General features: G+C 43.0%; 1 protein-coding gene across 8 annotated transcripts in view; it reads right to left on the reverse strand.

Annotated features, from left to right (window-relative positions):
• The window catches only part of Prlr (prolactin receptor), a 186,617-nt gene that overhangs the window by 125,870 nt on the left and 45,322 nt on the right, over positions 1-15,425 (reverse strand). For 3 of the 8 annotated variants that reach the window (XM_060380462.1, XM_060380464.1, XM_060380465.1), the window contains exon 1: positions 11,159-11,301. The exons of 2 other annotated variants lie outside the window; for them this stretch is intronic. The gene's annotated coding sequence lies outside the window, so the exon portion shown is untranslated. Of the gene's footprint in view, positions 1-11,158; positions 11,355-15,425 lie in introns of those variants that run through there. 3 more of the 8 variants (XM_060380466.1, XM_060380456.1, XM_060380459.1) reach the window with 3 other exon arrangements.

The following is a 15,425-nucleotide window of genomic DNA, read 5'->3' on the forward strand; positions in this document are numbered from 1 at the left end:
AATTTGCAGGTAAATGGTGGGACCTGGAAAGGTTCATCCTGAGTGAGGTATCCCAGAAGCAGAAAGACACACATGGTATATACTCACTCATATAGACATATAACATATGATAAACCTACTAAAATCTGTACATCTAAAGAAACTAATCAAGAGAGAGGACTCTGACTAAAATGCTCAATCCCCATTCTGAAAGGCAAAGAGGATGGACATCAGAAGAAGAAGAAAATAGGAAACAACCTAGAAACCTGCCACAGAGGGCCTCTGAAAGGCTCTGCCCTGCAGACTATCAAAGCAGACGCTGAGACTTATGGCCAACTGTTGGGCAGAGTGCATGGAATCTTATGTAAGAAATGGGAAATAGTAAGATCTGGAGAGGACAGGAACCCCACAAGAAGAGCAACAGAACCAGAAAATTTGAAAACAGGGGTCTTTCCAGAGACTCATACTCCAACCAAGTACCAGGCATGGAGATAACCTAGAACCCCTGCACAGATGTAGCCCATGGCAGTTTAGTGTTCAAGTGGGTTACGTAGTAATGGGAAGAGGGACTACCTCTGACATAATCTGATTGGTCTGCTCTTTGATCACCTCCCCCTGAGGGGGGAGCAGTCTTACCAGGCCACAGAAGATAACAATGCAGCCACTCCTGATGAGATCTGATAGACTAAGATTAGAAGGAAGGAGAGGAGGACCTCCCTTATCAGTGGACTTGGGGAGGGGCATGTGTGAAGAAAGGGGAGGGAGGGTGGAACTGGGAGGGGAGGAGGGAGGAGCTTATGGGGGGATACATAGTGAATAAAGTGTAATTAATAAAATAAAATAAAATTTAAAAAGGAGAGAAAAAACCCTCAAGTGACAACACATGCTGGAGAGGATGTGGAGAAAAGGGAACCCTCCTCCACTGCTGGTGGGAATGTAAACTTGTAAAACCACTTTCGAAATCAATCTGGCCCTTTCTCAGACAATTAGGAATAGTGCTACTTCAAGATCCAGCTATACCACTCCTAGGCATATATCCAAAAGTTGCTCAAGTATACAAGGAGATTTGATCAACCATGTTTGTAGCAGCTTTATTTGTAATAAATAAATAACAAATAAAGCTGCTACAAACTTGGTTGTTACAACCCAGATGTCCCTCAGGTGAGGAATGGATATAGAAATTGTGGTTCATTTACACAATGGAATACTACTCAGCTATTAAAAACAAGGAAATCATGAAATTTGCAGCCAAATGGTGGGAACTAGAAAAGATCATCCTGAGTGAGGTATCCCAGAAACAGAAAGATAGACATGGTATATACTCACTTATAAGTGGATATTAGACATATAATATAGGATAATCATATTAACATCTGTACACTTAAAGAAGGTAGGCAAGAAAGAGGACCTTTCTTAAGATGCTCAATCCTTATTCAGAAAAGCAAACGGGATGGACATTGGAAGAGGGAGAAAACAGGGAACAGGACAGGAGCCTACCACAGAGGGACTCTGAAAGACTCTACCCTTCAGGGTATCAAAGCAGAGGCTGAGACTCATTGCCAAACTTTGGGTAGAGTTATGAAAGAATGGGGAGATAGAAAGACCTGGAGGGGACAGGAGCTCCACAAAAGGAGAAAAAAAAATCTTTTCTGAGACTGATACTCCAACCAAGGACCATGCATGGAGATAACCTAGAACCCCTGCACAGATGTAGCCCATTGCAGCTCAGTGTCCAAGGGGTTCCCTAGTAAGGAAAACAGGGACTGTCTCTGACATAAACTCAGTGCTGGCTCTTTGATCACCTCCCCCTGAGGGGGGAGCAGCCTTACCATTCCACAGAGGAAGACAGTGGAACCAGTTCTGAGGAGATCTGAAAAACTAGCATCAGAGGGAAAGGGAGGAGAACCTCCCCTATCAGTGGACTTGTGAATGGGGCATGGGAGGAGAAGAGGGAATGAGGATGGGAGTGGAAGGGAAATAGGGAGGGGGCTACATCTAGGATACAGAGTGAATAAATTTTAATTAATAAAAAAAGAAGAAAGAGGATGAAATAATTTTCATCCCATAAATTCTTTTTTAAATGATGAATGGGAGTAGATACCAAATGTCTTTCTAGCAGAAAAAGACTTAGGAGAAATGGCTGGGATAGTCACGCTACATGTGTGTAAAAAGTTCTCTATGTTGTTTGGTCCACACAATTTTGTTTTTGAAGGTTCTTTTGAAGGTGTCCAAAAAAGAGATCATTTCAGGTCTGAAGAGATCATTTCAGGTGTTCAGAATATTGCTAGGTAGAGCTGATGAATGATCACACATGGTCCAGGATGTCATTCTACACCAGGCTGATCTATTACTACCACTCATTGAAAGCTTGGATACTATGTTTTCTACCAGAGAAATAGACTGATCCAGACAGATCAGTGTACAAAATATTTCAGACAAGCGAGTCTTGTGAAGATCATTTTTCTGAGCATAGCTACTGTTTCTGTAGGTGCCAGATCAAATAACAAACACTTTAGAGCTGTTGCTCTAGACAAACTAAGGTCTGGGGTAACTGGCCCTTTTAAGCCAAGTCTTATTAAAAATAGAAATAGTCTCTTTCTCTGAGAAGTAAGCTAGACAGTAATCTAGAGAGCACACAGATTTCTATTCTGATAGGTTTAATTATGAGTGCCATAGCAATAAACAAAGAGAAGAGCACAGAAAAGAACAAGGCAATGGAGAACAAGAGCCATCACATGGAATTACTTCCAGTTCACATTTATAGATTCCAGCCCATATTTTCTCTCTGCTCAAAAGTTGCCTATTGGAATCCATATGCCGGATGCAGGAGTGATAGAGATGTTTTGTGTTCTGTTGGAAGCCTTGGATTTGACCTGACTGAGCAGTGAAGGGATGAAGAAAGGACAGACACAGACACATGTACAGAAGATCTGGGATCAGGTGGGCTGTGCTTGTTTGATGGAGGGCACTGGCTACTGAGACAGGTTGGAATCTAAGCTTGGTTGTTTTGTACAAGACATGGAGGCAGTTAGCCAGTCTTCATGGGAGGTCAGGCTATCTCAGACTCTACACACCTGAGAGGAGGAGGCTGCAGTTGCTTGTTTTTGCACATACTGGTGAACACCCACACTTGCACTTGCACAAACTGTCAATGGTCGTACTCAGACCAGAGGAAGGCTTCACCGATGCTGAGCCTGAATTGCATGGGAAAGACCTTGCCAATTTGCCTTGGGTCTGAGGCATTGTTCCTTGACATGGTGATGTCTCTGTAAACAATACACATTCACTAAGGTCAGCATATGCCCTTTACATCTTCACTCAAGACTTCTGCTATGTGCGGATGGCTAGCACTTCCCATGTGCTGAATCTAACCCTGGAGTATGCCAGCAAAGCATATAATTCTTAGCATTTTAAAATAATGTTCATTTTATAGGCAATCCAGAATGAAGAACTTAACTTAACTGCTCATTCTTGGCATCATTCTGTCTCCAGAGAGACTAACTGGCATTGTCTGTGGTGTCAGTGTGTTGGCTGAGGACATGAAACACAAGCTTGTTGGGCCACATGCTATTGGTGCTTAGTTTTGGGACGAAGCTGCTGTATTTAAGTATTTCACACAGAAACCAACTGCTGTTACTCCTAGGAGTGAAAAACACTTGGCTTGACAGCAGAAAGCTGCTGCTGGTCTCCTCATGATAAAATTCATTCTGATAAAGGAAGAAGAAGGCTGCTAAGAGCCACAGAATGTGCCCTGAAAGGGACATTCCTGATCTTTCTCCCTTTCCTTTTATCAGCGGTCAGCTGTGTAGAGTCCATGTCCTGTGTACTCCAAAGAACCAAAGACCCCCAAGCTCCGTAAGAACAAGCAGCCCCCAAGAAGAGACTTAGTCCCTTTTTATCTTTCTTTGTCCTATCTCCCCTGATCACATAAGTGTGTCTTGTGAGGAGACCAGAAAGCTTTGGGTAAGTCTTTGGGTAGGTTAAGCGACTGTTACTGCAGTGTGGACAGTGGGGCAGTGGAATCTTCGCACAAGCCCTTGTTTCTCTTGAGGAAGAAGCCATGGCAGCCACATTGAACAGTGGGAGTTCCAGAAATTTTGTTTTCTGAGCTTCACGGCCAATATAATTCCACTGGACTTAATTTATGTTTCCTTTATGCCAAAGGAATAGCTGCCATTCACTAGAACAATAGGGCTTATCACTTTTCAACTGTATCTCAATTATAACAAAAATGCAGCTGCATTTTTCCTTCATTAGATCACAATGCAAAAGAAATATATTCCTGCATTTGCAAGTTGGCATATTTAAATTTTCCCATTGGCTTAAGAGATAAAAGTTGCTTTTCCTTCTATAACAATAATCTTCTGCATTTACTGAGTGTTCATTAAGTGTCAGTAACAGTTGCAGTTATGCTAACTGATTAAAAGGTACTGATAGTTTAAGGCACTTACCCACTTTTATCTCTAGAAGATTCAGTATATCTGGTATGTTGAGGTCTTTGATCTACTTGGGCTTTAGTTTTGTGCATGGTGATAAATATGGATCTATTTGCATTTTTCTACATGTAGATATCCAGTTAGACCAGCACTATTTTTTGAAGATGCTGTCTTTTTTCCATAGTATGGTTTGGCTCCTTTGTCAAAATTCAGGTGTGCATGGTTGTGTAGGTTTATTTTGGTGTCTTTGATTGGATTCCATTGATCAACCAGCCTATTTTCATGCTAGTAGCAAGCACTTTTTATTACTATTGCTCTATAGTATAGCTTGGGGTCAGGTATGGAGATACCTCAGACATTCTATTATTGTATAGGATTGTTTTCGCTATTCTGGGTCTTTTGTTTTTCTATTTGAAGTTTAAAATTGTTCTTTCAAGAATTTAAGAATTGTGTTGGTATTTTGATGGGCATTGCATTGAATCTGTAGATCACATCCTCCTGATGGGCCTCAGGGGAGAAAGATGAACTCAGTTCTCATGTGAACAGATAAGCTGGGGTCTCTGGGTAGGGTGTCTGAGGAATAGGGAAGAGGGGATGAAGTTGAGAGGGTGGGACTGGGAGGAGAGGAAAGAGGAGCCATCACCAAGATGTAAATTGAATTATAAACAAACAAACAAACAAACAAACAGCTAGTGATAACAGCAGAGCCAAACATTATCACTTCTATCTTCACACAAACACAAAATCATTCTCAGAAACTAATTAAGTGAAAATGTGGGGTTTGAAACCTATGGTCTTAAGCTCCACAGCCCATGCTCTTAGCAGCATCATGGTTCTGTCTACTGTGACCCTTGGCTTAGCAAAGAGTATACTTAGAACATACTTCCCTAAGGTTCTCATTGCTGAAGACACCATGCACTTCAGATGAAGCATCCGGAGGTCCAGAGATGTAACTGACTTGAATGTCTCCTTCTTGAGGACTATATTTAATGGTTTTAGGAGGTACCATGCAAGCTTCCAAAGAACAGAAATAGCCAAAAGGCTTACCTTCTTATTACACCCATGATCTATAACATAGTTTTACATACATATATGTATGGATATATATATATAAAATAACATAGTAATACATATTTACATGTAAATAAGTTATATATAACTATAGTTATATCAGCTATATAATTACAACCAACATGGCATGGTAATACAAATGGTTCAGTAGTAGTGGCATACATACCTTGGCAGTAGCCAACAGCTCTCTAATTGGACTTAAGAGCCACTCAACAAGAGGGAGATTATGCTTGTTACTGAAAACTTAGTCAATTACCAAGGGATAGTGAACTCATGGATTTTGGAGGAGAAATTACAACCTCCACTTTGCTAAAACAGTGTAATTCCTAACTAGAGTCCCTGTACTCACAGATAAGTGTAGTGTTTACCCTTCATTGAGGAAACTTTCTTTGCAACTGACAAGGAGACCCTTAGAGCAAACCATAACCAATAAAAACATACTGAGGAACCCAGGCTCTTGCTACAAAACACCTCCTGCACCTAATTCTTAGGGATTACTACAAAAGAAGGGGCAGAAAGATAGCTAGAGCCAGAGGATCAGGGAGATTGCTCTAAGATTGTGTTTCCTAGGAATGTCAGAAGCTGCACACACAACGCCTCACCAACATGATTGCCTAAGCATGAGCTGAACAAGGGCAACAATAGACATGCTAAAGTGGACCGGGAAAGCCCACTGATCTGATTTTATTTTTAATTTTATTTTTAGTGTGTGGGATGGCTAAAGTAGGAAATTGCGGTTTGTACAACACTGAGACCATAGACACACTTGTTTGTTCATCTAGTTAACATTCACAAAGGATCCTCTTTGCATCACTCTAACAGGTTCTTTGTGTGTGTGTATTTAATTTATTTTTAAAATTTATTACAATTTATTCACTTTGTATCACAGCTGTAGGCCCCTCCTCCTGCCCCTCCCAATCCCGCCTTCCCTCCCTGTTCTCCTCCCATACCCCTCCTCTAGTCCACTGATAGCAGAGGTCCTCCTCCCATTCTCTCTGACCCTAGTCTATCAGTTCTCATCAGGACTGGCTGCATTGTCCTCCTCTGTGGCCTGGTAAGGCTGTTCCCCACTCAGGGGGAGGTGATCAAAAAGCCAGCCACTGAGTTCATGTCAGAGACTGTCCCTGTTCCCTATACTAAGGTACCCACTTGGAGTATGAGCTACATCTGTGCAGGAGTTCTAGGTTATCTCTATGCATGGTCCTTGGTTGGAGTATCAGTCTCAGAAAAGGCCCGTGGGCCCAGATTTTTTTGTTCTGTTGCTCTCCTTGTGGAGCTCCTGTCCCCTCCAGGTCTTTCTATCTCCCCTTTCTTTCATAAGATTCCCTGCATTCTTCCCAGAGTTTGGCTATGAGTCTCAGCCTCTGCTTTGATACCCTGCTGGGTAGAGTCTTTCAGAAGCCCTCTGTGGTAGGCTCCTGTCCTGTTCCCTGTTTTCTCCCTCTTCTGATGTCCATGCTCTTTGCCTTTCTGAATGAGGATTGAGCATTTTACCAGGGTCCTCCTTCTTGATTAGCTTCTTTAGGTGTCTAACAGGTCGTTTAGCCCTTCATCAACTCCCCGGCTGGTGCTCCCTGTTCCCCCATAATATGCTAAGAAAAGCAGTTCCTTAGAGAGCAGGCAGCTTAAGGGATCCAGTCTTCTCCTTGTAATCTCTGTTCACTGCTCCTACTTAAAGTATTTTTTACTTTATTTATTTATTTATTTATTTATTTATTTATTTATTTGTATGTTTGTATGTATGTGAATGCACATGTGCATGTGTGTATGTGTGTTACAACATGCCCAATGCATGCATAACTAAGAGAATAACTTCTAGCCATCAGTTCTTCCTTCTACCACATGGTTACCAGGAATTTGAACTGAGGCTTGTGTGATCTACCTAGCCATCTTCTTGGCCTTGCTCCTGCTCCTACTTTTATTGTTTGGAACCAAGAAGACCCTTGTCTATAGCACTGATCTTTAACAATAGATAGGTATCCAGTTTCTCCAAGGAAACATTGTAATTCCTGTAATTCCTCCTCACAGTCTCTAGGCTAGTCATCCTGCTTCTTTGCAGCTCTCCACTGGAAACATTCTGAGCTGCCAAATATGTCTTGTTAGAGGTACATCACAAACCCCAATAAGAAGCTCTTCATAGGCACTTGTCTTAAGCCTCGGGTCTCTACTCAAGCTTACCAGACCACACCATGCCTCCTATGACCAGAGTGTCCTGATTCCAGGCTCAGGTCTCCCTCTAGAGGATAGCAGCATTTTTCCCCCTTGAATTTAACCAAGTCCAGGACACAGAAAACACTGTCTCCAGCATTCAGGTGTGCTCCCTTAGTTCTTACTGGAGGAAAAGCCACAGAGAAGTCATGAATTAGTCTGCCTGGGGTTGGCCACAGACACACATGTTAGCATACAATAGCTTTGCTTTAGGGTGGCAGCCCAGGACTGAACAGCCTCAGCGTTATGGATTAGTGTCTGCAAACAGCAAGAAACATGTGTTTTGAAGAACTTCACCAACTTCTTTTGCCCATCTGAACTGAATACTTTTCAAAGTATTTTTGCCAACAGAAAGATGTCAGTCTCCAAGTTGCCTGAGTTCAGTAGTATTTGTAACAGAAAGATAACTCAAGAATGTTAAAGCCTAGATGTCAAGTATCATCTGTATATATGGGATGACTCTTAAGGCTTCAAAAACTTGGCCTTTGTATGTGTGTGTGCCCTTGCTTATGAGACTTTGGTCTTTTAAATGTCAGTGACGTCATTGAAGTCCTGATAATGGTTAGCTTATCAGCTACTGAAAAGCTTTTCCTTGAGAAGAACATTTGTTTTAAGCTAGAAGATAAGGCCAAACCAACAACTCTGGTGGACTAGGATGCTCAGATTTGTTACCATCCTCGTACCCACTTGGATGTTGTGTCTCCCTGGAAGAACAATCCTGTCTGGACCTCAACGTCTTCAGGTTGTGATGCTACCTGACCAAAGGCAGGGCTCACCAGTGCTGTTGGGAGATGGCGTGATAGAGGTTTAAGCACTTTGACTGTGTTTACCCAATCTTCCTAAGAAGGCAAGAAGCCCCACCCACAACCCCAGGTGAGTCACATGACTGTACTTGTGGACATGGAGTAGCTGTTGAGATTTCTGGGGCCACACAGACAGTGAATACCCAATGAATGAAAGTGCTACTAGTTTAGAATGATGGTATTTCGATGTGGCCCAGGCCACAGTCACGTTGCATCATCAGGAAAAGCTTTGTTTCACAGAAACAAAATTTCAAAGAACTCCTAGAGAGACTTTAGAGAAGCGAGCTTTGGGTATCGAGCTCTTGTTGGGTAGAAAGCAATTTGCACTGCTGGTTGTGAGTTTTGCTCTCTAGGCTCAAGCCTTGTCCTTGCTTCAGAGGACTCGTGCTTATTCTGGAATAGGACAAAATTCCTACGTCCCTTTCACTTCACCCCTTTGGGTCCATGTGACTTGTAAATCAAGTCTCCTGAAAGCTTACAGTTTCTGCACACAATGGGTGAAGTTATCTTTAAATATGCCAGAGGTCATGGCTGGCTACTCCAGTTTCCTTCTCAGATAGTATGATTTTATTTTCCCCAAACACCGCTCCGGTTGCCGGTCAAACAGGAACACACATTTTCCTAGAAAAAGCTTCCAAATGTGTTCTTCAGGATTTGTATCTTGGACTTCTTCTAATAAAAATACTGTCCCCATTGTTTGTGTGTCCACTGTTCTGGACTGTGAGGAGGAACCCAGTGGGAACAAAGTCCTTTTGGACATGTTCTAGAAAACTCAGTATCCTTACAGTGACACCTTGCTCCAGTGCATTGCGGATTTGTTTGTTAATAATTAACCCGGAGTCTACCTAGAGAAGGCAGCTGTTGCACATGTCCACTGCTGAGAACTAATGTTGAAGGTATGTCAAGGGACTAGAGCAGTCCAGAAATCTCCCTGAGACTGTCCCGTTGATGCCTCTGGAGAGGGATGGGTGACAGGAGAACTATTGCTACTTTGCTGCTCATTTCTGCTAGAAATCCCTGAAACAGTATGAGTTTTTCCAACCATGTCACTGCTCTCTGAGACATCAAATATCTGGGTTGAAAAGTATCTTAGACACCACAGAGCTCAAAGCACATATTCTTGTAACCATGTGCTGTCCTGGATGGCAGCAGACTCCATCTGAAATATATGTGGCATTATTGAAAGGCACTGTTAGATGAGCAATTGATCTTGCACTTCAAAGACGTAGTGTGACAAAGGGAATGGTAGGTATCTTATTCATAATTATACTGTCATGTATCAAGTTGATATCTGGATGATATTTGAATGAACAAAATAATTAAGAGCTGGGGAGATGGCTTAGTCGGCAAAGTGCCTGCTGCACAAAGCAAGACATGAGCTTAGATCTGCAGCATGTATTTATAAACCCAGGCTAGGGGCACATGTCCTTGACCCAAAGGCTGGGGAGATGGAAATAGGAGACTGCCTGGGACTTGATTAGGTAGTCTTGGTGAATTGGTCCAAGTTCAGTGAGAAACCTTGTCTCAAAACAAACAAACAAAATATAGCAAGAACCAATAACTTATCCTCACAGTAATCCAGTGTGACACCAAATTCTCAAACTGGACTGTAAAATCCAGATTCACCATGCAAGGTATAACTTAGTCACCCAGAGAAGGCATGGATACCTTGCTGAGGCCTCAGTTTACACAGAGGAGGCAACTTTTTTTCTTAGATTCTGAGAGGTGCTAATGCTGATTGGAGCTCCTTGGCTTTGATGCACCTGACTCTCTGAGTCAAAGATAAGACAGGGAGGGTGGGAGAGCCAGGATAAGCTTATCACCGTAGAACATTCAGCTATCTCCCACCTAACCTGTGCTACCCTGAGTCCTATTCCACATTCAGCTGAACAATTCCTGGCATCAGGTAGTAAAAAAATTCTTGTGTGACAATTTCTTTCATCCACTAGAGAAGAATTTCCCTTGGGAAACTGAATATTTCTTGAAATAAGCATTCTTGCTTGTCTGTCTGTACCCTTTGATGATTCTGCTCACTCTCAATAGTCAGATCTTTGCTCCTACTCAGCTTGAAGTCAGCTAGAAAGAGGGAACCTATGGAGGCATGGGGCCAGGATTGTGAGAGGGAAAATGGAGGTATTGGGAAGTGTGTCCAGGTTACAAGGTTCAGGCTCTTTAGTCAACAGCTGGAAGCCATTGGGGAAACCAGCTTGCATAAGTCTGAAGCAGGTATAAGAATATGTACTTAAGAGAATTCTTAGAAGGAACAAATGTAGGTATCTAACACCAAGGGCCTTAGTGGCATGGGTTCTGGGTGAGAATGAAGTTTTCAAGTTTTAGGTGCCTTGACTTTGATTAGTTTCATGACAATGACCAAATCTCTCAATTCAGCATTAGTTTCTTCATCCACAAAACTGGGCTAGGTTTTTAAAAATCAATTCAGCTAGAAGAGCCCATGATTCAGAGGACTCCATGCCTCTCTGATAATGAAGAAAGACATTGAGTCCAGAAAAATTTAGCTACCTATCCGAGGTCATGCTGCTTTAGGACAACAGAATCAGGGCATTCTTGCCCTCAGTCCAGTATTTCCCTGCTCATATCAGAAGTCTCCCGGAGCATCAATGAAAGTAGATAGGGGAATTCCAGAGGAAGGAAACTCCATACCTTGAGAGGCCGTGGAGGTCAGGGAGTCCAGACTTCTGAAATGAGCAGCTAATGGCTAGTCAACTCCATCAGCATTCCTCTCTGAAAGATTACTCTTCTATGTTTCCCTAGACTTTAGCTTGGCTTGACTTTGACCTCTTGTGTCAGCTTCCGTCTTTGCCAAGCGAGTGTTCTTTCTATTCTCTTGGCACTGCAGTCCCCTGGAGCAGCCACAAACAGCTGCCAGGCCCCATGCCACAAAAATGCCCAGGCCCAGCTCTTGCTTTCTCCAGAAGCTTGCCCTCTGATATCCCTTATTCCTAGAACTCATTTTGGCCCACCTGATTTGTTTAACCATCTGCACAAAAAAATCAACATACTTTATTTTTTACAAAGGCTGATTCTGATGTGTTCTGGGGTGAGTAAACACTTTCATTCACGTCAGCTACTCCTCTAGGCAGCCTGGGTTCATCCTAGCTTGGACATACTTTAGTGATATTCTAAGACTCAGTCTGGTGGCCCTAGCCTGGCCCATATGAAACCTTGCATTTCTGGGTGCCTCAGAAAGACATAGTGCTTTCATTTGTTCCCCACTAAAGAAATGGTGGTTGCGTTCCCAAAAACACACTGGGAGAAAAGGGAAGAAAAGTCTTGCTCTTCACCCTTTAGCTAGAAGCATCATTTAAACACTTTTCATGTCAATAAGGGTTGATATCAGACCTGGGGATAGCCAGGGTGGGAAAACAGAGGACTTGCAGAGAGAAGAGAAACTTTGGGCCAGGACTTCTCTGAGATAAGCTGGAAACCTGCAACAAGATAGGTTCCTGGGAAGATAGGACAGGGAGTCTAGCTGAGACTCCTAGTAACAGGGGTCATGGAGACTGAAGAGGCCACTGTCTAACTAGACAGGACTCAGAGTGGAGGGAGGGGAACACCAATTAACTCACAAAAAAAAACTTTGACCCAAAATTTACACTGCCTACAAGATGTGCAGGGACAAAAATAGAGCAGAGATTGGGGGACTGTCCAACAAGTGACTGGCCCAACCTGAGATTCACCCCATGGGAGACAGACAACCTCTGACACAATTAATGATATTCAGCTATGCTTACAGACAAGAGCCTAGCATAGCTGTTCTCTGAATTGCTCCATCCAGAAGCTGATGGTAACAGATGCAGACACCCACAACCAGTCATTGAGTGGAGTGCAGGGAGCCTTGTGGAAGAGTGGGGAAAGGATAGAAGGACCCAGAAGGGACAGGAGCTCTACAAGAAGACCAACAGAGCCCTGTGGAGACTGAAACACAAACCCCACAGACCATGCATGGACTAGACCTAGGCCCCCTACACATATGTAGCCAGTGGGTAGCTCCATCCTCATATAGGTTCCCTAGTAAGGGGAATGAGGGCCAACTGTGACATGGACTCTGTTGACTGCTTTTTGATCACTTTCTCCTGGCGGAGCTACCTCACCAGGGCACTGAGAAGGGCACACCCTCAGTCCTGATGCAACTTGATATGCTGGGGTGGGGGTGGGCTCCCCTTCTCTGAGGAGTAGAGGATGGGGTATAGGGGAAACAGGGAGGGAGGGTGAGACCAGGAAGAGAGGAGGGAGGAGCCTAAGGCTGGGATGTAAAATGAATGCATAAAAGCTTACAAAACCACTTCATATTACATAGGCTCTTACCCAGTTCACTCACACTGACAACTGAGAACCATTGGTATCTCAGCATGTCCCCCTATTTGGAGCTTTTCGATTAAACCTAGGACAGTCTAACTGTAAGCACTGAGCTCTAAATGTGAGAAATTGTTTCAAGCTTTTTATAGAAGATAACTTATTTAGCTTTAAAATTCATAGGAGGCATTTGGACTGAACTGTATCTCTCAATGTATAAAAAAATTTGTATGTTGAAATCTGAACACTTGGCAGCTCAGACTGGACCTTATTTGGAAATATGTCATCACAGATGGAAACAGCTAAAAGGAGGCCATTATAATGGGCTTTACTTCAATCTGACTTATTAAAAGTGGATATCTAGGTCCAGATACACGTTCTTACAAGCAAAGATGCACACACACGCACACACACACACACACACACACACACACACACACACACACACGCAAGAGAGAAAAACGCAGAGAGTAATGACAGAGACAGAGAGCCATGTAGGCATGAAAAAGAGCAAGGATGATCCTTCTGCAGACTGAGGAATACTGCAGATTACCACTAGCAGTAAAGAGAAAGACACAGAGCAGATTTTTCCTCATAGGCCCCAGGAGAGAGCCAATCTTTCTGCTACCTTGATTTCTGCTTTCTGGCCTCCCAACCACTGTACTTTTCTGTCATTTGAGACACCCCCACCATTTTGCTATATACGAAAGCTCCAGAAAACTAACAGAAATGATACTATTTTGTAGTTGGAGACTGAGTCATGCCAATGGATTGCTTCCCTGATGTCACACACTAACAAGTTACGAGCAACTTTCCCTAAAATATTCTTTCTTATGGACAGCATTTAAAACTAAATCAGCTTTTGCTTGAACAATCAAATGTTTTTACTTCAAAAAGAAACCTAATTGACAACACTGCAGTATGAGATCAGTACACAAATTCCTTTGGGGTCGGTGAGTTTCCCTGGCACTTACATCCCTGTGCTAGAACAAGCACCAAGGTGAGGTGTGCCTACTCATAATCAAAGAGAAAACTTATCTGAAAGAGGTAGGGAGGAAATGCCTGGTAGTTGAGTCCCTGAGCCTACTGATGGACAAATTCTGAGGGAGGCTGGTCCTTATCAGGAAGGAATATTTACACAATAGTGATGTCACGTAAAAGCTGCTGTAAAATAAAGCCATGACAGTCGCCGATACTACAGAAGTGATGTGATTAATGAATGAGTCTTTCTCGCCCTCCATCAGGGAGCCTGAGGCGACAGGTGTAGACAGAAACACAACTTTTCATCTCAAAAGCCTCTCACGTGTTTTCCATGGTTCTGTCTTGTCCCTTTTAGTCTATTCTTCACATCCCAGGCAGACCTTTCTGTGTGCAAATTTCAAGCTTCCTGCACACCTCTTCCATTTGCAGTGCTCTGATGGTCTTCCTTAGTCTCGGTCTTCTTGCATGGCCAAGCCTGTCCAGAGGGCTGGCCCTGCCCCTGCACCAGGTTTCACTTCCTCTCAGGCTGAACGGCACAGTTTCCACTACTTGAACTGTAATCTTCCAGCTACCATTGAGTTTCCTCGATGCTCCTGTTCTCTGCTGTCTGGGGACTGCTCTTTCCAGAACAATGCTTCCCACAGACATTGCCCTCTCAGCGTCATCTTTCACTTTGGTACGGAAGAACTCTACCATTTATCACAATTTGGTTCCAGGGTCTCCTGAGCAGGCCTCATTACATATTTTGTGTGTGTGTGTGTGTGTGTGTGTGTGTGTGTGTGTGTGTGATGTGGTCCCAGACCATCACAGTTTTTGCCACCTTTATTGGCCCATAGGCCAATCTCAGGCACTAGCTCTTTGGGGACAAGGACTAGTTCATCCACTTTTGTGATTTGAAGGCTTACCCTTTTATTTAATTGGTGGTTGATTAACCTATATGGAGAGGACATATAGATAATCATATGGCCCATAATTTAACTGTATATCCAAGGACATTGGATATTTGTCCTTTAATGCTCCTAAAAATGAAAGGCTCCTGTGGAAGACATAGTGTCTATCTTATGATATTCTCTGTCTTGTGCCTTCCTATTTTCCTTCTTTTCACAGTCCATGGGGACCCTGAGCTTTACACTGAACTTTCCTATTCATTATAGAGAGTCACATAAATGTGTTCCAGTGTCTGCAGCTGAGTATTAACAGGTGGGCTGGAAAAAGGGCAGGAAATAATATCAAAGGAGCTAAGTCTAGGAAGGGTTCTGAAAAATCATGGAGAAAGTGTGGATGGGAAGACTACAGAGAAGATTTATCTGTGAATAAATCATATTCCTGGGACACAGTGACTTGCCATTTCTTCCTCTGCCCTACTACCAAATGCTGGACTTGGCCCTAGATTTTCATGACTAATCCCTTCAAGACATAAAAGCAAATGAAAATGAACAAGAAAGACAATCTGTTTGGTTAGTACCTTGGAATCAGAGTCTTGTGATGCAAAAATATATTTCTCACAGAAATTTTTGGAGTAAATAATCCAGCACTATACTTAGGGCGCCACACAGAAAAGAAGGACATGGGAGTGGAGACTGGTTAAGGAAATTCCAGCAGGAGAAGGAAGTGGCAAGAAAGGCATGCGTGC

The sequence above is a fragment of the Meriones unguiculatus genome, chromosome 3, assembly GCF_030254825.1.
Source record: "Meriones unguiculatus strain TT.TT164.6M chromosome 3, Bangor_MerUng_6.1, whole genome shotgun sequence".
NCBI lineage: Eukaryota > Metazoa > Chordata > Mammalia > Rodentia > Muridae > Meriones > Meriones unguiculatus.